The following is a 22,500-nucleotide window of genomic DNA, read 5'->3' on the forward strand; positions in this document are numbered from 1 at the left end:
TCCGTCAGATACTGGAGCCGGTGTAATCGAATAGTTGCCAACCCCCAAATTTCAGGCCTTGTGCCTATAGTAGAAGAATTACTTTGTCTATCCTTCTGTTTCTAACAGACAGTGAAATCGATATAATCCAGGAAAAGAAAAAATGATTTAAACGTTGTTGTCTGAGAAAAGACTAGCTGCATCTAGTTTACCAAAAGCCGGAACAACAGTCAAAGAATTCTAAAGCATACGAAAGAACTAGTAGAATTACTCGCTGAAAAAATATTTTCTATGTATTTTGGAACAACCAGAAAGGAAGAATGGCTGTTGGAGCCAAATAGAAAGCTCTCGAGGGTGAATTCTTGGTATACTGTACGATGGTACTAATTCCTAGATGTAAGAGAATAACATCCGTGTGTTAATCGAAGGAAGTATTCTGCTAATGCGCGCCGTTCTCTGTTTCTCGTCGTTCTAAATATGGACGAACTGAGAGAATTCCTTTTCTAAAATCAGTTGTGTGTTTGTGTGTGTGTGTGTGTGTGTGTGTGTGTGGCGTGCGCGCATCACTCGGTCAGCCTATCTGAAGATCACCAATATTACCAAGTGCAATAGACGCTGCGAACCGACGGTAACATTCTGACCAGACCATTCGTACGCCATAACCAATAATTACTGCTCAACAATACTACACCAACACACACACACACCACACACCACACACACACACCCACACATATATATATATATCTTCCTTCTTTATGTTTCCGACGAAGAGCTCCGCTCGAAACGTCATACCTCCCTGCTTCCATCTCCTGATCGCCTATTAATAATATACTGTAATTGTTCCTGTTGTTGTTGTTTTTTTGTTTCCCTTTTGGATTAAATTATACCACTGCGCGCCTACACGGGACCCCTGTACCTTGGATACCCACTCTCGATTTTTTGCACCTACGGATTATTGTTACCATTCTTCCTGACCTACGGATCACCTGCAACCTTCTTCCGGAGTAACCGCTTACCGTGATGTAAACAATTACTTAATCTGTCCGTTGACTCTCAAATCTCTTTCCTGACTTTTTTTCAACTTTTTTCTATTGTTTTCAACTGTCTTCACCCTTTTTCTTCTTTCGTTGTTTTCCTGTTGTCTCTTCTCTCCTTTTTCCTGCTTCGCCACCACCCCTTACCACACCTGTACCTGTTTGCCACACCTCTCATCATGCCGACTTGCACTCGTTCGTCCCACACCTCAATCCCTCCTCAGCCCTACTCTCGTATGTCGCGTTCTCTCCCCCCACAATGTTCCGCACCTGCTATAAAACTTTCCCGCTTGCTTTTTTAAGAAACCCGCCACTCTAGTCATCTTTCCTTTCTCAGCCGGTGCCTCCGCCATCATGTCACACCACGGAAATTTCCTCTTGCGTTTCCTCGCTACCCCCCCCGAAACCCCCTATTCCTCCCCCTTCATCGAACCCACCCCTCGCTCGGACCTCCCGCCTCCCTCCTCCGCGCCACCATCCGCTCCACCCGCCCCCTCCTTGACTCCCTCGACCATCAACTTCCCCAGGCCTACCTCCTTCTCCTCCCGCCCTCTCTGCCCTCCACTCTTCACACCAACCTATCCTCCGCTTCATTCTTAATCTCAACCACCACTCTACAACCACCTCACACACACAAAAACAAAAAACTCCACCTCCTCCTCAACCCCTCGCCCCCTTCCCCACATCCTCCCCCACTGTTCCCCCCCCCCCCCCCTCCTTCGCACCTACCCCCCCCTTCCACGGACCCCTACCACCCCCACCGTGAACCTTCCTACGCCTAACCCATCTCACCCAACCACCCCTACCCTCCCCTTCACACCCCTGCACCCCTCCTCCGCCTGCCCCTAGTCCTCCCACCACCCCACCCCGCTTCCTCTCGCTGTTGTCACTATAACCCCCCCCACCTCCCCCTCTCCGCCGCTGAGCGCTCCCTCCTCAGTAAAGGTCTCCGCTTCACTGCCACTCACTCGCCACTGTGATATTCCGAGACTCGGGCGGACGTCACCTGTTCCTGTGCCGCCTCAAACTTCGCGCATACTACCACGCGTCCCCGCAGCGTCAAAACAATCAGGATTGCTTTTTGGGAGCTGGGGCGTCGTCCATCCATCTGGACGCCGCCCCCAGGCCTTTTCAGTAGCCTAGATTCGTGTTGTACATGACTGCAACGCTTTGGTCCCCACCGTTTCAACTTTGAACCAAGACCCCGCCGAGCCAACCTCACTCGGGCCGAATCCATTGCCCTCGCCCCCGTCCGCCGTCGTGATGACATTGTCATCAACCGGCGGACAAAGGCGGGGCAGTGGTAGTGTGGCGCGCGGACCTATACAGGGAGGAAGCGCTCAACCAGCTTCAAAATCCACTCTTCTATCGCCTCCTCCCCTCCGATCCCACCTCCTCCTACCACAACGAGTGTCCTCCACCATCCACGACCTCATCTCCTCCTCCGCTCTCCTCCCCCTCACCGCCACCAACCTCATCGTCCGCACACCCCGCACCTCCACCATCTACTTCCTTCCCAAGATCCATAAACCCTCTAATCCTGGCCGTCCCATAGTCCTCTGCCTGTAATTGCCCCACTGAACTCATCTCCCTATACCTCGACCGCATCCCTGTCCCCCTTAGTCCAGCCCGCCCATCCCACATACACGACACCAACCACGCCCTCCGTCCTCTTCAATTCCCTTTTCCTTCCTTCCAGCCCCTCACATCCTCCTCTTCACTTTAGATGTAAAATCCCTGTACACAGTGATTCCCCACAATGACGGTCTCCTAGCCCTCCAACACTTCCTCGACCGTCGTCCCGACCCCACCCCCAGCACCCCCACCCTTCTCCGTTTGGCCGAGCTCGTCCTCACCCTCAATTGCTTCACGTTCGCCGGGGAAACGTACCAACAGTGTCCGGGGTCGCGATGGGAACTAGATGGGCCCCAATTTCGCCATTCTCTTCTTTCTTGGCTACATTGAGGCCCAAGTGTTCTCCCAGTTCTCTGGGCCGACCCCCGAACTATCGGTCGCTAATCGACGACTGCGTAGGTGCCACCTCCCTTCCCGTGAACTTCTCTGCCAATTCATCTCTTTCCTTTCCAACTTTCACCCCTCCCTTCAATTCATCACCTCCACCATCTCCACACCTCTGTCAACTTCCTTGAATCTCCTCTCCTCCTCGGATCAACAATCCACCCCTCCAGATCTCTCACCACCACCACCGCCTTTTTTAAACTACGGATTCCCACCTCTATCTCACCTTCTCTTCCTCCCACCCCCTTCCACACCAAACGAGCCATCCCCTACTCCCAGTTCCTCCGCCTCCGACGTTTGTGCACCGCGACCAGGATTTCGAGACCCAATCTCAATACCTGGCCCGCATGTTCAGACTCCGAGGTTACCCCACACCATACTCCTCTCTGATGCCCTCACCCTCGCCGTCCGTCATCGACCGCACTACCGCCCTGTCTCCTTCCCCCCGCCCACCCCCCAACCGCACCCCCCTTCCCCCTCCTTTTCCACCCCTCTACCCTCCCCCTTCGTCGCAAGATACTACGTGCCTTCCGTCACTTCCAGCTTGATCCCACCACCCGCCCCATTTTTCCCTACTAACCTACCCCTGTCCTCTTTCAAACGAGCCCGCAATCTGCGTGACCTCCTGGTCCACAGCACCCTCCTCCTCCCCCTCAGCCCCACACGGATCATTCCCTTGCTCTAGATCCCGCTGCAAACACTTGCCCCTTCATCACCCACACCACCGGCTGTCACCGGCTCCAACCTGCACACTGTACGCATTAGGCACTCTTTTACGTGCACCTCGTCTGGCCTTATTTACTACTGCATTAAATGCAACCTATGCGGGATGCTGTATGTAGGACAGACGGGACGCCGGTTGTCCGACCGTTTCACTGAGCACTTAAGGGACGTTCGCCTACACTCTCTTTCTCCCGTCGCACGCCACTTCCGTTCGGCCGGCCATTCCCTAGATGACATCTCAGTGTTTGGTCTCGCCCCCCCACCAGGTCGCCCCCACTTTCCAGGCTCCACTTGGAGCAACGCTACATCTTCACCCCTACACACTACCACCCCACACGGACTTAACACAGCCCCCTCCTCTTGAGATCTGTTTTTTTTTTTTTTTTTTTTTTTTTTTGCACACCACCCACACCCACACACCCACCTGCCTCCCAACACGACACACACCCACCCACCTACTCCCACACACACCCCAACCACCTACCTCCCACACGCCTGTTCACACACACACATACGCAGACCCATTTACGTACATACATTCACACATTTAATCACACACACTTACAGACATACTAGCACACACTAACATACAAACCAACATGCACATACACACACACATACATACATACGCACAACACATACATACTTACACACACACACACACAGACATACATACACACATACACACACACATACATACGCACATACATACACACACACTCACACACACACACACACCGCACGTACATACTTCACACACACACATGCAAACATACATTTAGGCACATACATACATACATGCCCCAACATGCACACCCTTACACTGAATGCACACACACATACACCTTTTTGCATCCAGGCAGCCCCCCCTCTTTTCTGCTTTCCGGTTTTGGCTGATGGATCCTCGGTTCCCGCGCGTAGCGGGGCGTTCGAGGGCCTTTGCGCTCGCGCGCCTTGGCGCGCGCTGGGGGCTTGGTCGGCCCCTTGGGCTTGCGTTGTACTGCTTGTGCGTTGTGTGCGTGAGCGCGCTTTGTGCGTGTGGGCTTGCTTCGGATGTGCGCGTACGTATGTATGCATACATACCCACACACTCGCATGCATCCCTACCCACATACATACACGCACACCTACTCACACACACACATACACACACATACCTGCACACACACACACATACATACATACACATCAATACCTACTTCAGACATACACACACACAGACATACACCCATACACTCACACTCACACGCATACACACACACATACACACGCACACGTACACATACACACACACACACACACCTACTACATACATTACACACTTGTATACACACACACTTACATTCATACACACACACACCTACACAGCCATACCCTCACTCAGACACACACATCTACCTACACACACACAAACACACACGGACACACACCCATACATACATACATCTACCACACACGCCTACACACATACACACACATACATAAACACACACACATATACATATACACACATACGCACACACACATATACTTATACACATGCACACACACACCAACATACATACATACACCCTATACATACATACACACATACCCACATACTCCTATACGCCATACATACACAAAGACATACACACTTACACACTCACACAACATACACACACACATACTTACACACACACTCCCTGCACGCGCACACACATGCATGACAAACACCCATACCCTCACACTCACATACGCACCACACCAACAAACATCAACACGCACACGCACACACACAACACCTACACTCCCCCCCACATAACACACGCACCTACATACCCACACAACTCACGCATACACACGCCACCACACATACATTACACACGTACACCCACACCCACATACACATGCATACACACACACACACCAAACATGCACGGGACAAACACCCAGATACACACATACACCTATATACACACGCCTACACACAACTACATACACACACATATACACACGTCCCACACACCTCATACACCACACATACATACAAACACACATACATATATACCCCCACACACATGCACACACACACACACATACGCACATGCATGCATGCATGCACACGCGCACACCTACACGCATACACACAACACACACACGCACGTACACATACATACATACACACACGCATACATACACCCATCCACATACATGCATCCGACACACACATACATACACACTCACACATACATACACACACACACACTCACTCACAACACCTGTATGTACGCGCACACACATGCACATACACACACTTCCCCACACCCACACGTACATACATACACACTCACACACATACCACACACACACGGACATACATCTATGCACACCACACATACATACACACATACTCACATACATTCATCGCACACACTGCCACCCAGACATACACAACAGACACACTCACACATCCACACACATACATACGTACGCGCATACTCGCAGGCACGCGCACATACGCACTTACGGCCGGCTCGCGTTGCATACGCGTCGCATACACCTCCGCCCTTGGACCTGACGAGACCTCCCGCCCGTTCCTGGGACCGTCGCGTGTCGTTGGGTTTTCCCACGCCTGTCTCCGCGGTACCACTCTTCCATCTTCCCCTCAGCTGGAGTCCTTTTTCCTTAACCCCCCCCTTTTTTCGTTACACACACGCGCACACATATACACACCTTGCCTATATATATACATCACTCTTACACACATTCAAATCTACTCATTAATAATACCACCACGACACTGGACACACACCACACACTACTACTCAACACACGCTGGCACGCTACATACGTACGCCCCCACACCCTTCACTCCCTCCCTTCTCCTTCCTTCTTTTTCTTACTACTGACCTCCCTTCCTCCTTCCTTCTTTTTCTTAGCACTGACCTCGTCTGCTAGCTGACCACTAGTCTCGCCCTACCTCACACGCCTACAACAGACGCACACACTAACACACACATATATTTTTTTGTTTTTTCATCTCGCCTCACACACACACATACACACACGCACATGCAGCACACACTCACACATACACCACATCTGTTGGGTTACCAACCTTGTCTCACCACTCTTTGCCTTTAAAAACCCACTTTGCTCTTGTTATCGTCAACATCCGCCTTTCACCATGTGCAACTCGTAAACACCAGTCGTCTTTTTTCTCTTTCCCTGTTGCCCGCTCTGGGATCTTTTTTTCCTCTCTCTCTTCCTTCTTTATGTTTCCGACGAAGAGCTCCGCTCGAAACGTCATACCTCCCTGCTTCCATCTCCTGAGCGCCTATTAATAATAATACTGTAATTGTTCCTGTTGTTGTTGTTTTTTTGTTTCCCTTTTGGATTAAAATTATATATATATATATATATATATATATATATACATATATATGCATATACATGTGTGAGTGTGTGCGCGCGCGCGCGTGTTTGTGTGTGTGCACGTGCGTGTGGTGCGTGCGTGCGCGTGTATGTGTATATCCACATACATAGTGTGTGTGTGTATGTGTGTAAATTAGAGCCATTCTAAAATGTACAAAGAATTCACCCTCAATAGCTTTCTATTTTGCTCCAATAGCCATTCTTCTCTTTTGGTTTGTTTCCAAAATGCATAAGAAGATATTTTTCAGCGAGTAATTGAGTAATTCTACAAATTCTTTCGCATGTTTTAGAATTTTATATATATATATATAGGGTTTCCCGACCAAGTTTAGATTTGTAGCGACTAATATTATATATATATATATATATATATATATATTGACAATATAAAAATAGATAATAAACTGCGATATAAAACAATAAAATTTTTCTGAGAAATTTTATAAAATCTACGTAAAGTTTTTTGAAGAAGAGATATTGGATCTTTTCGGTTTGAACGGCAGTTTTTTCTAGCGGTGTCATATGAAATTGTCACCCATAATTATGACCCTAGTATCGATCTTTTGCATTTTAATGTTTTAGGGTTAGGGTTTGGGGTGGGGGGAAAGGTATCTTTTTTTTCTTCACAAATGTAAATAAACCCAATCTGTTTCTTAAACGAGGGACATATTTATACGGCACAGAATTTTTCACCTCAATAGACGTCATTGATTGGTTGAAATTGCAGAAATTGAAGAAAAACAACAACAAATATCTTACAAACTATAGAATTTTCTCAATAAAGCCAAGAGAAAAAGATGTTTTATAAACACATTCTACCAGTAAACGAAGTTTAAAATTTTTTAGTTACGTGGAAATTATTTTAAAAAACTGCCGATCAAACCGAAAAGACCCGAGATATTTATGTAATCTGTATCAATTAATGATTTCTTTCTTCTCTGAAGAACATATATGACCAAATATAGTTATCTATAAAATGAATTGCCGTGTTCTTGCTCTTTTCGTTGAATTTGTTTGATATTAACTCCTTTCGTTCATTTTCGTAACATTTTCAATCGGATTTAAGAAAGGTAAATTCTTTTCTACTCTAGGTACAAGGGCCGAAATTTATGGTGGAGGTGGACCAGTCGATTAGATCGACTCCACTGTGTAACTGGTACTTAATTCGTCGACTCCGAGAGGATGAAAGGCAAAGTCCACCTCGGCGAAATATAAACTCAGAACGAAAAGACAGACGAAATACCTATTTCTTTACTACCCACAAGGGGCTAAACACAGAGAGGACAAACAAGGACAGACAAACGGATTAAGTCGATTATATCGACCCCAGTGCATAACTGGTACTTATTTAATCGACCCCGAAAAGGATGAAAGGCAAAGTCGACCTCTGCGAAATTTGAACTCAGAACATAAAGACAGCAGGTAGGTAAATTAAATTTAGATTTAACGCGTTCATTACTGAGCTTAAGCGATACAGTTATAGAAATAATGGGTGTACTTCCATAATTTAATTAACAATCTGTTGTTTTTTAACACACCTTCACTGTTTTTCTTATTTTGCATGGGTATGTCTGCATAATCATTATTTATATTATGACTAACTATATATATTTTTTATAACTATCTATTTCTATAACTGTCTATATATTTTTTACTATAATGGTACACTGTATTCTGCTTGCTTCTATGTTCTCGTTTTGTTTTTAAATATAGTAAAATTCTTTGAGCATCCTTCCCTGGAGATATTCTTAATTGTGGTAATTAACCGAATTAATTTAGTTGAATTAAATTAAATTTGGCTAATTTAATTTGTTACCATGTGGTTGGTAAGCAAGCTACATACCACACAGCCACTCCTGCGCCTACATATATATATATATATATATATATATATGTGTGTGTGTGTGTGTGTGTGTGTGTGTACTTGCTTCGGCAGTACATATACTAAAATTGTAACGATACAGAGAAGATTAGCATAGCCCCTGCGCAAGGATGACACGCAAATTCGTGAAGCGTTCCATATTTAACAGGGCGGTGAGCTAGCAGAATCGTTAGCACGCCGGGCGAAATGCGTAGTCGTATTTCGTCTGCCGTTACGTTCTGAGTTCAAATTCCGCCAAAATCGACTTTGCCTTTCATCCTTTCGGAGTCGATAAATTAAGTATCCGTTATGCACTGGGGTCGATGTAATCGACTTAATCCGTTTGTCTGTCCTTGTTTGTCCCCTCTCTGTTTGGGCCCTTGTGGGTAATAAAGAAACATAAATGTGTGTGTGTGTGTGTGTGTGTGTGTGTGTGTAATTAGTCGTCCGTACAAGTAAAACGTTGACAGTGGCAGTTTCGGCGTACCTACCTTCACCGGACTGTCTGCTGTAGGCCCAGCAATCCGACACGTCGAAGTCACTGTTAACCTGTCCCTTGTGTTCTTTTATCCTTTATTCTTTTACTTGTTTCAGTCATCTGACTGCGGTCATACTGGAGCACCGCATTGAGGGGTTTAAGTCGAACAAATCGACGCCAGGACTTGTTTTTAAGTCCTAGTACTTATTCTGTCATTCTCTTTTGTTGAACCGCTGTTACGGGGAAGTTAACACACCAACACCGGTTGTCAAGTGGTGATGGGGGACAAACACAGACACAAAGATACACACACACACACACATATTAGATTGTTCCGACAATAATGGCCGATTTCAGAAACAATTTTATTCTGGAAAAATTAACAATAGAAATGTTTTGATTAGTCAAAGTATGAGCCGTGAACATCGCTGCATCTCTGCCATCGATCAACGAGATTAATTGTGCCTCGTTGATAAAAACTTATTGGCTTTGATGCTAAGAAATCTTTGAAAGCTGATTCCACCTGTGGTTTGGACCTGAAAGTTTTATCACTTAAAAGCGTGTTTAAAAGCTTTTAAAAAATGGTAATCAGGAGGTGAAAGGTCAGGAGAATATGGAGGATGTGGTAAATTCTCGTATCCCAAGTCTGTGAGTTTCTGCAGCATCATTTTTGCAACATGTGTATTAGCATTATCGTGGAGTAGAATTGAGCCATGCCGATTCACCAATGCAGGTCTCATTTTTTGCAAGTGAGCATGCATTTCAGTGAGATGATTGCAGTAAACCTCTGCTGCAATGCTCTGATTGGCTTCAAGAAAGCTGTAATGGACAACACAAATTGCAGGCAACCAGACAGTCAACATAATCTTTTGCTGATGCAACTTTAGCTTTGGGAAACGTTCAGGGGACTCAACACGATCAAGCCATTGACCTGATTGTTTACGGTTATCATAAAGGATCCACTTTCGTCAAGAAAAAGATCATTGGTGTTTCGCAGAACGTAACGGCAGACGAAATACCACTAAGCATTTCGCCCGACGGGCTAACGTTTCTGCCAGCTCGCCGCCTTCAGCTTAATAATTATCTGTTGTCATTTACGACTTGGCAAAAAAGCAACATATGCGTGTACGTGTGCGCGCAATCGATTATTTCCTCTGCATCTGTTGGCCTCGCGCCAAAATCTTAAACAGTTTCTCTGTTATCACCTGTTCATAAGCATTACAATATGTGTGCGTGTGTGTGTTTGCGTGTGTGTGATAAGCAGTTTCCAGGCTCAGTTCCAAGAGTGGCACCTTAAGCAAATGTCTTCTACTAAATGTCTTCGACTAAAAAGGTGGTGCTCCAGCATGCCGCAGTCAGATGACTGAAACAAATAAAAGTATAAGTACGAAAGTGTAGCCTCAGGCCGACCAAAATCTTGTGTGTGAATTTGGTAGACGTATATATGTATGTGTGTGTGTAAATATATATATATATATATTCACGCATATCTAAATTTGTACATACATACATACATACACACACACACACACACACACACACACACATATATATATATAGGCGAAGGAGTGGCTGTGTGGTAAGTAGCTTGTTTACCAACTACATGGTTCCGGGTTAAGTCCCACTGCGTGGCACCTTGGGCAAGTGTCTTCCACTATAGCCTCGGGCCGACCAAAGCCTTGTGAGTGGATTTGGTGGACGGAAACTGAAAGAAGCCCGTCGTATATATGTATATATATGCGTGTGTGTGTTTGTGTGTCTGTGTTTGTCCCTCTATAGCATTGCTTGACAACCGATGCTGGTGTGTTTATGTCCCCGTTACTTAGCGGTTCGGCAAAAGAGACCGATAGAATAAGTACTGGGCTTACAAAAGAATAAGTCCCAGGGTCGAGTTTCTCGATTAAAGGTGGTGCTCCAGCATGGCCGCAGTCAAATGACTGAAACAAGTAAAAGAGTAAAAGAGATATGTGTGTGTATATATATATATATATATATATATATAATATCCTGCATAAATGCCAAGATATCTCGTCCCTCCGTGCATTTTGCACCAACGATCCAAGATCAAACACTTTAAAATTCGTAGTTTGTCAACACCCCACCACCAATACACACGCGCGCGCGCGCACAAAGCAGATTCTATTCCTTAAAGTCCCATGAAAAATTTTCCATTCCCGAAATCAAAAATTCTGACTAACGCTACTTCCGCTCAGCCTCAGCCGGTGACACTAAAAATAGTCAAGTCACCGAAATGTAATTATTTTCGCTGTCTAAAATACATCCGGGGGTGATGGTGACACGGAGAGATAGCACGAACACCGAAACAGAAATGGCAGGGCGTATAAAATATATCCGGACTGTCAGTGACACCAGGGATGGTTAAAACAGAGAAATGTAAAAGGCGGGATGTCTTGAGCAGATTCTCATTTTAGTTTGGCAAGAAGAGAAACGGTGTCGATCGTTTTCTCTCCTGACTTTACGTTCCCAGTTTGCTCTTGAGGAAGTAGAACTTGATGCATGCTTACATACATACATACATACATACATACATATACATATATATATATATATATATATATATTTACTTATATACGTGTATATATATACATGTACATATATATATATAGTATATATATATATATATATATATATATATATATATATATATATATATATATATATATATAAGCCCTGGGCACAAACAAGGACAGACAAAGGGAAGATGGACACTGAAAGATGCACGCAGTGTGTATATTTAATATATATATATATGGTGTGTTTATGTATCCGAAACTAAGCGGTTCGGCAAAATACACCGATTGAATAAGTACTAAGCCTTACAAAGAATAAGTCTTGGGACCGATTTGTTCCACTAAAGGCGGTGCTCCAGCATGGCTACAGTCAAATGCCTGAAACGTCTAAAAGGTAAACAGTATCTATCTGTCTATCTATCTATCTATCTATCTATCTATCTATCTATCTATCTATCTATCTATCTATCTATCTATCTATCTATCTATCTATATATATATATATATATAATATATATATATATATATATATATATATATATATATATTATATACATATATATATATATATATTTATTATTCATTTCGTTTACGGTAAACGTTTTTAAGTACGCATATAAAAGCTATTTTATTATGTCGGCTACGACTAGTGATTTGAACCTACGACAGCAGTTTTATGGAATCGTACCGTTACCCCCAACTTTAATACCATATCGTCTGCAGAAATGAGTGCATGAGCAAAGATCCACCTGATGTCCATAGATATATTACACATTGGACTGCATTCATCCGAAGTATATGGATTATGGTGGCCAAAAGTTTGTGATTCGTAGAAACGCGCATAGCGATGCATTGAAATATTCATAAATTCCATCCATGGTGTATTTCTATATTATTACATATATATATATATATATATATTATATATATATATATATATAGGGAGTGGGTGTGGTAGTTAGCTTGCTTACCAACCACTTGTTCAGGGTTCAGTCCCACTGCGTGGCACCTTGGGCAAGTGTCTTCTACTATAGCCTCGGGCTGACCAAGGCCTTGTGAGTAGATTTGGTAGACGGAAACTGAAAGAAGCCCGTCGTATATATGTATATGTGTGCGTGTGTGTGTGTGTGTTTGTGTGTCTGTGTTTGTCCCCATCAACATCGCTTGACAACCGATGCTGGTGTATTTACGTCCCCGTAACTTAGCGGTTCGGCAAAAGAGACCGATAGAATAAGTACTAGGCTTACAAATAAGACCCGGGGTCGATTTGCTCGACTAAAGGCGGTGCTCCAGCATGGCCGCAGTCAAATGACTGAAACAAGTAAAAGAGTAAAAGAGTAAAAAGAGTAAAAAGAGTGTGTATATATATATATATATATATATATATATATATGCTCACACACACACATAAATAAACCTGAGAGTTAGTTACCCGTCAAATGACCGATAACTTTGCAAGCAAACTTTTGCCACTCTGGGCTAATACCAGGAAATATGGTTGTCAAACAAGAATTAAAACTCCAAATTTTATCAAATTGAACGCAAATTTTCAAAAACATACGTATATATTTATTAGTTTGAAAGAAAATTAAATAAATGTCTCTTTCGTATCTTTGCAATAAATATTTTTACTCAGCATTACCATATACATATATATATATATCACGTGATCACGTGACCGACCAGACCATCAGATGTTTTTACACATCGCTGGTCACAATGCGCTCGCATTGTTTTAGCCTTCGAACGACGCCACCCCGCTGGCTAAGCGAGCAGGCCAACAGAAGAAAGAGTGGTGAAAGAGTACAGCAGGGATCACCACCCCCTGCCGGAGCCTCGTGGAGCTTTTAGGTGTTCCCGCTCAATAAACACTTACAACGCCCGGTCTGGGAATCGAAACCGCGAGTCCGCTGCCCTAACCACTAGGCCATTGCGCCTCCATATATATATATATATTGTGACGAAAGAACTTTGACCGAAATAAGATTAAGATTAATGTAAAATAAATATCACTGAAGCAAAATAACACCAAATATATAGTGCGTGTGTTTTTATTGGCTAAACTGGCAATATGACCATTCCGAAATATACCATATATATATATTATATATATATAATATATATATATATATATATATATACATATATATATATACATACATATATATATATATATATATATATTATATATATATATATATATATATATATATATATATAATATATATATATATAATATATATATATGTGGTGTGTGTGTGGTGTAGCTTGCTAACCAACCACATGGTTCCGGGTTCAGTCCCACTGCGTGCATCTTGGGCAAATGTCTTCTGCTATAGCCCCGGGCCGACCAATGCCTTGTGAGTGGATTTGGTAGACGGAAACTGAAAGAACCTGTCGTATATATGTATATATATATGTGTGTGTGTTGTATATGTGTTTGTGTGTCTGTGTTTGTCCCCCTAGCATTGCTTGACAACCGATGCTGGTGTGTTTACGTCCCCGTCACTTAGCGGTTCGGCAAAAGAGACCGATAGAGTAAGTACTGGGCTTACAAAGAATAAGTCCTGGGGTCGATTTGCTCGACTAAAGGCGGTGCTCCAGCATGGCCGCAGTCAAATGACTGAAACAAGTAAAAGAGTAAAAGAAAGAGAATATATTTATATATATATATATATATATAAAATGAGATAGAGGTTGAAAATTCAACCCACCATGGGATAACAAATTTAATTCTCTGAAGAGGCCGTGGGGCATCCTTGTTAATGCCTCATTTATACCTGCCTTTATGGCTTATATGTTAAATGAGGTATGACTGCCCTTGCTGCCGAAACAGCTGTCAGATATGATTTAATTACATATTATATTTGAAATTTTATACTTATATCTCCTTGTCTATTTACATTTACTGTATATTTTGTATAATGCCTTTACTGATATGTAATGGTGTAATAAAGTATTGATTGGGTATCATCTGATAGTTGATGTTTTATTGATTTAAGTATGTTTCTTTCTTTCTCCATTTTCTAATTTTGTAGTATATATAATATATATATATATATATATATATATATATATATATATATATATAATACATGCCGTGTACAAAACCATACAAAAAACAAAACAAACACTTCATTCATATCGACTTGCTTATGTGTTAAAGAACCATGTCAGCAATATTGGTGGAAGGGTTTTCAACACCTCTTCAAACCACGACAACATAGCTCTGGAGAGTAAAAGGAAGTTTACCCGCTAATATAAACTCAGCTAATGAATCGAAAAATCACAAAATTCTTGATCGTAAGGCAACCTTATTCAAGTTTTCATAAATGGTCAATGTCAGCATTTCCAAGAACATCCAAGATCTGATTCGGAAACATTTTACGATATGATGTAATTATTCTAAACGATTCAATCCGCAAAACGTAAATGTTAGCTACAGTTGCATGAATAATACGGCGAGCATTATTCGTAATAGCGAACATCATCACCAGTAGTAAGCATCATAAGCCAGCTAATGCTATCCCTAGTTCACTTAATACGCTTAAGAGCTTAGAAACAGATTCCGTGGGCAGTTATTTGAGTAATTCTGTGAAACCAAGTAGCAGCTGCGATAACTGCAGCTGGCAAAATAAAGTTATTCCACTTGGAAAATGAATGCACTGCTGAATCAGTAATCTATTAAGTTAGTAGATTAGTGTCAGTCCCAGGTGTCGCACAACCCATAAACCAAACAAGGAAATGCGGGGGTGGCAGCTTCAAGAGCAAAGTAATTAATCCATACATCCAACTAGCATACGGATGAAAGAAAAAGCACGGCATATGTTAAGTTACTTATGGCGCTTGAAATTTTATAACATCTGGTCTATAATATTGATTTCAAACTTTGGTACAAGTCCATTAATTTCGAGGGAGGGAATAAGCCGATTTCATTGATCCCAGTGTTCAACTGATATTTATTTTATCGAACCCAAAGGGATGAGGGTTAAAGTCTGCCTTGGCGAAATTTGAACTCAGAATGTAAATACGGACAAAATTCCGATAAGCATTTTTCCCAGCGTGCTAACGTTTCTTATTTCTTTATTACCCACAAGGGGCTAAACATAGAGGGGGAAAACAAGGACAGACAAAGAGATTAAGTCGATTACATCGACCCCAGTGCATGACTGGTACTTAATTTATCGACCCCGAAGGGATGAAAGGCAAAGTCGCCCTCGGCGGTATTTGAAATTAGAACGTAACGGCAGACGAAATACCTATTTCTTTACTACCCACAAGGAGCTAAACACTGATGGGACAAACAAGGACAGACAAAGGGATTAAGTCGATTACATCGACCCCAGTGCATAACGGTTACTTAATTTATCGACCCCGAAAAGATGAAAGCCAAAGTCGCCCTCGGCGGAATTTGAACTCAGAACGTAACGGCAGACGAAATACCGATTCGCATTTCGCCCGGCGCGCTAACATTTCTGCCAGCTCGCCGCCTTCCTCTGTGCGGTAATATTACACTTCAAAATGAAGTAGACCCACTTCCCTATTTTTCTAGTTTCTGTGAAAATGAAAAAATATTTCGTCCTCATCAAAGGCAAAAAAGGAGGGGGGGCACTTTAAACACAAAGTCGGCGTTAACCTCTAAGTGTCGCCACGAAAACAAGTTATTTATTTCAAATTTCAACAGAACTGTCTACCAAAACAAAGCAAGTATAAACACACAGATAAAGAAAATACAAGTCCAGAGAGCTCCGTTTCGTACGCGAGACAAAAAAATGTAAGTAACCAGTCCGACAAAAGGAGGCACCCATTCTAAAAGCCAGCGCCGTCAGAAGAATGTCCATCTACAGAATCATAGAACTCTGAAGTATAGAACGCCATAATCTGGAACTGTGAAGTCGTAATAAATTTAACATTCATTTGAGGTATTACCAAGTGCATAAATCAAACGCAATACAAACTGTATATGTACATGTGCATCTGCGAGAGAGTGAGTGAGTGTGAACATATGTGTTTGTATCTATATACATATATACACATAAATATATACATACACATACACACACATATATATACATACACGCGCGTGTATCATATGCAAGTGCGAATGATGTTTTCATTTAGCTAATGAACAATAAGCTGTAACCCTTTGTTTAAACAACAGTAAAATTAATTTTTCATAAATGTTCTTTCTTTTTACTTTTGCCAGCCTTTCAAATGTGGGAGGTATTTCTGCTGCACCCTGTGTGTGTGTGTGTGTATGTATATATATATATATATATATACATATGTATGTATTTATATCTCTCCATCTATTCATCTCTCTTTCTATTTGTCTATTCATCTCCTCTCTCTGTATATATATATATAGGGAGAGATATATATAGACAGACCGACAGACAGACAGACAGATAGATAGATAGATAGATAGATAGATAGATAGATAGATAGATAGATAGATAGATAGATAGATATATAGGCAATACATACACGTGCCTCGCATGCGCCTCTTAATTGCTACAAAAGCAAACGAAGTATTTAACACGAGCGAACTCAATACTTAATTCAAAGTAATTTAAGTTAAACTGCTGACAGCGAACGGAAAATGAAAAATGAAAAACGTTTAGTAAACATGAAAGTCGAACGGAAAATGAAAACTGTTTAGTAAATGATGCAATATAGATAGGTTTATATTACCTTTAATCCGGGACACACTTATGTATCTCTCTGTATATCACATATTGCAAACTTAGTTTAGCGGTATAAAGCGCGAAATAATGGCCGCATACTTCATATGTATATATATATGTAGAGAGAGAGAGAGAGCAGACAATGCTTGTATGTGTACAATTTATATACATTCGTATACATGTATATGTAATTGCATATTCGTTTCCTTTTTCGTTTTGATATCTTAAAATTCGTTTTGTACTGCTACTCATTTAAGTTATCTCTGCTTGTTCATTTTCTCAGTTTAATCCAGAGTTAAATTTGAGCGGCCGCTTGCTTGGTAATATGGTTGTGAAGGAAACCATCTTGTTTTTTTTTTCTTTCATCCTTTAAATCTTAAGGTCTCACACGTTTTTATTGTCGTAGATATCGTGGTAGTTTGCAGCGTATGAATTCAGGAGTTGCATTTTCTCTCCCCAGCAACTCAAATCCAGCCGTACTTAGCTCGAGGGGGATCGGTACCTATCCTGTTACTCCAATGATAATAGGTATGGAACAGAAAGCTTGTAAGTATTTTTTGTGTGTGTGTGTGTCCTCTGGTTTTCGTTTTAAAATTTCTCATCAATAGAGAGGGTTGGTATGTAACCTTGGAAATTAATCAAAATCAACCAGCTAACTATGTATCTATGTATTCGCACACATATTTTTGTATACAAAAAACTAGCCGTTGTAGATATGAATCTGTGTGTAGATACGATCTGTGTGTATATCTATAAATGAGTACATGCCTTTCTTTTGTTCTGCTTCGTTTTTTACGAGTAAAATGTTTCCATGTGTTACATATTTCCGTAGTTCCGTTAATGGGTTGTAACTGTTTCATAATTAGCTGTGTTCTTCCCAGTTGTGTGAAGACCACCATTTCAAGACTGGTGATGAAAGAATTAGTTGCATAACCAAGATCCACAATAATTACTGTTATAAAGCTAAAGTCCTGGATGAAGTATCTGTAGATTTCTCATAAATTCAGCATAAATCTTTCCTTTTCCTTTTATCGTTAACTGGACAACAGGTTTCCATTGCTGTGCATAATTTCTTCGTCTGTCCCAGATCACAATGTCTGGTCTACTAGCTTTATATTTTACAGAGGTTTACACTGCGACATTCTGAAGCCGTCTCTTTGTAATCATAGATAAGTACACCCTCCATATCACTATCATTCCTTGTATTTTCAGCCATGGGGACATCATTTCTCTATTCTGCTTTGTACGATTCTTTATCTTTACATCCATTTCCATAGGTAGATAACATCAAGTTGACATTTTCGGCAGTTGCTTATACAGTGGGTGATATATCTGGTGTTGGTTCCACAGAGTCTGAACTGATCATAGCAATTTGATATTTTACCTACAGTCACAATTTTTTTATGCTTCAAGTATTTCATTAATTCAAGTCTCCTGGATTTCAGAAGCATAGATTTCAAAGAGAGTGTTAATATGCCGGTTGAAGATAGAATTACTTTGGCTATCTTTGTCACTCTGTATGATATACTGATAAAAGCCTTCTCCCTTTCATCCCGTTCCAACAGAGTGGTAAAGCTTCCCCGGGTCGTCAAGTGTGTGGGTCCTTGGTTATCCTGAAGGGATACATTTTCAATGAGCCCTTTTCCGACTCGTATGATTTTTGCCGCATCTATTTATACAGTTGAACCGTGGCTACTCTTCGATATTTTGTGAATAAAATTCCTTTGTACGTAGGCATGTACGTTTGCTCGTGAGTCTGAAGGAGTTTACGCATGAACGTATAACTGTATATGTCTGTATATATCAACGAATATGTGTATGTGTGTGTGTGTGTGCGTGTGCGTTTGTGTGTGTGTATGTATATATATGCACACACACACAATATATATACATACACACACACACACATACACACACACACACAATATATATATATATATATATATATAATATATATATTATATATATATATATATATATAAGGATTGATCAGCCGAAATTGCGAGGATGATCTGGTTCTTGACTGAGGATGTGAAGCTTCGAAGGACCCGTCCTTGTTTTTTTGTATCATCGATCTCGATGTTTTGTTGTCCCTTTTTGTATCACTTAGTTGTCCGGTTGTTTTGCGTTCTTGTCCCACTTTGTATTTTATATGTATAATATATTTATATATGTATACATAAATATGCATGTGTACGTTTTAATATATATATATATATATATACGTGTTTGTGTATGTATGTTTATATATATATATATATGCATTTATGTATATATATGTATAACTATTTTTCTCTCTCTCTCCATATATATATATATATGTGTATGTGTGAGAGAGAGAGAGACAGACAGAGAAACAGATAGACAGAAAGAAAGATTATGCTCGTGTGTGTACGTCCATCAATGTGTATATATTGATCTTCAACAGTTGAAAGAATTTTCTGCTTCTATTTTTGTTTTTTGGTTCCTCGTTTTTTTTTTTTTGTCGAAAGCCACACGACAGAGCCAGAAGCCTGAATTATAATGTTAATATACCTTCTAAAACACATGACCTTCTTTCGCAATGATGCAATCGCGAGTCAGCTTTTCATCATTTTTGTCAGCTTAGCAATTTATCAATTATTTCTCTATGCTCCCGCCACACTTATCATCGTTCATACTTCTCTCTTATTCTACCTGTCTCCTCCTCCTCCCTCAATCTCTTTCTTTCTCTCTTTCTTTATCCAACTTTCTCTCTAATTCTAGATCTCTCTCTCTCCCCCTTTGTCTCTCTATCTTCTATATCTCTCTCATTTTCCCCGTCTGTCTCGCCTTCTATAATCCAGTCCTTGCTTTCGCTCTATCACCAGCAGTCAAACTCTTACATTTATTTTCGTTCAAATATTACGATTTTGTTCCGATTCTTGCGTCATAATTTCTCCCTCTGCCTTTTCTCTCACCTGTTTAATCAGGTTAATTATAGCATGTCACCTGCACGCCTCTGCAGATTACATCATTGCTGCAGGAGCAAGCTGGTGCACATTGCAATTTCTTTAACAGATATTCTTCTACACGAGACATTCTTTGGAATAATACGCCATGAGGAAGACGACTGTCTCAGCATTTTGTGTGTCGCTTCTCCACAATATAATTTCGTTGTTGTAGTTATTGGTGGTGGTGGTGGTGGTGGTGGTGGTGAAGGGGACGGTGATGACATCGGTGGCGATGGCAGCGGCGGTGGTGGCGACGGCGGCAATGGTGGTGGTGGTGGCAGCGGTGATGGTGGTGTTGGTGTTGGTGGCGACGATGGTGATAGTGAAGGGACGGTGGTGGCGTCGGTGGTGATGGCGACGGCGGCAATGGTAGTGGTGGTGGCAACGGTGGTGGTGGTGGTGGTGGTGGTGGTGGTGGTGGTGGTGGTGGCAGCGGTAGTGGTGGTGGCGGATCTAGAAATTATATCAGAGGAGGATGTAGAAATTGAAACTTTTAGGGTTTGGAGTTTGAATACGAAGACGGTACCAATATTAACACGATTTTTGTCCCTGGGTAGCAACTGTTATTTCTTATTTTCTAACCCTTAGAGAGTATAAAAAATGGCTGATATTTCCTTCAAATTTCACTTTTGTTACATTTATTCAAACCTCAAAGAATCCCTCTCAACACGTGGCTATGATGTTCCCCCACTACTCCTGCTCATCAACAGAAATGCTCGTATCGTCAGCCATTAAGAGACGTGGTCAGATGGTTAAGGTCAAGCAAATGACAAGGAAATCGGGGGTATTGAGCAGAATCTGTCTGAAATGTAATGGAAAATATGTCAGTTTCAAAATATTGATGTCCAGATCACAAAAGCAAAGTTTGAAGGGAATGGAAGTCATTTCCTTTAATTTCTAGGATCTTTTCGGTTTGACCGGCAGTTTTTAAAAATAATTTCCACATAACTAAACACTTTTAAACTTCGTATACTGGTAGAATGTGTTTATAAAACATCTTTTTCTATTGGCTTTATTGAGAAAATTCTATGGTTTGTAAGATATCTGTTGTTGTTTTTTCTTCAATTTCTGCAATTTCAACCAATCAACTACGTCTATTGAGGTGAAAACATTCTGTGCCGTATGAATATGTCCCTCGTTTAAGAAACAGATTGGGTTTATTTACATTTGTGAAGAAAAAAAGATACCCCTAACCCTAAAAGAGATTGAAATGCAATAGATCGATACTAGGGTCATAATTATGAGTGACAATTTCATATGACACTGCTAGAAAAAACTGCCGTTCAAACCGAAAAGATCCAAATATTGATGTCCAGATCACAAAAGCAAAGTTTGAAGGGAATAGTAGTCATTTCCTTTGATTTCTATATAGAAGCAAATAGGAAACAGCAGTTACTGAACAAAGACAGCAAGCAAATCTGTGGTAGAACATTTACTACAACGATATTTCTGCTTCAGCAACTCAGCGCTGAATCTGCCTGAAATGTAATGGAAAATAGGTCAGTTTCCTCCATATCTATGTAATTCAAAATATAAACAATAATAAACCATAAAATAAATTTTTATTTCTCAAGGTGAAACAAAACTAACAGTAAGATGGAAAATAGCATTTATTTTTGTTAACTTCAATTTTATTTATTGGGTTGTCCGGAAAGTTCGTGCCGATTTACAGTAGCTTACCTTTCGACTAATTTTAGAACATGGCTGAGTCCATAAAATAGGATTTGACTACACCTCCATTTAGAGCACAGTTTAAGCTATCTTTTCGTGGAAGAAGATTTATGTTCCTATAACCT

General features: G+C 41.4%; 1 non-coding gene across 1 annotated transcript; it reads left to right on the forward strand.

The window, feature by feature from the left end:
- Nucleotides 1-9,095: 9,095 nt before the first annotated feature.
- Nucleotides 9,096-9,202, forward strand: LOC115224924. The gene has a single exon (XR_003882905.1). It is a non-coding gene; the product is annotated as a U6 spliceosomal RNA (small nuclear RNA).
- Nucleotides 9,203-22,500: the final 13,298 nt, after the last annotated feature.

Source organism: Octopus sinensis, linkage group LG26, assembly GCF_006345805.1.
Source record: "Octopus sinensis linkage group LG26, ASM634580v1, whole genome shotgun sequence".
Classification (NCBI taxonomy): domain Eukaryota; kingdom Metazoa; phylum Mollusca; class Cephalopoda; order Octopoda; family Octopodidae; genus Octopus; species Octopus sinensis.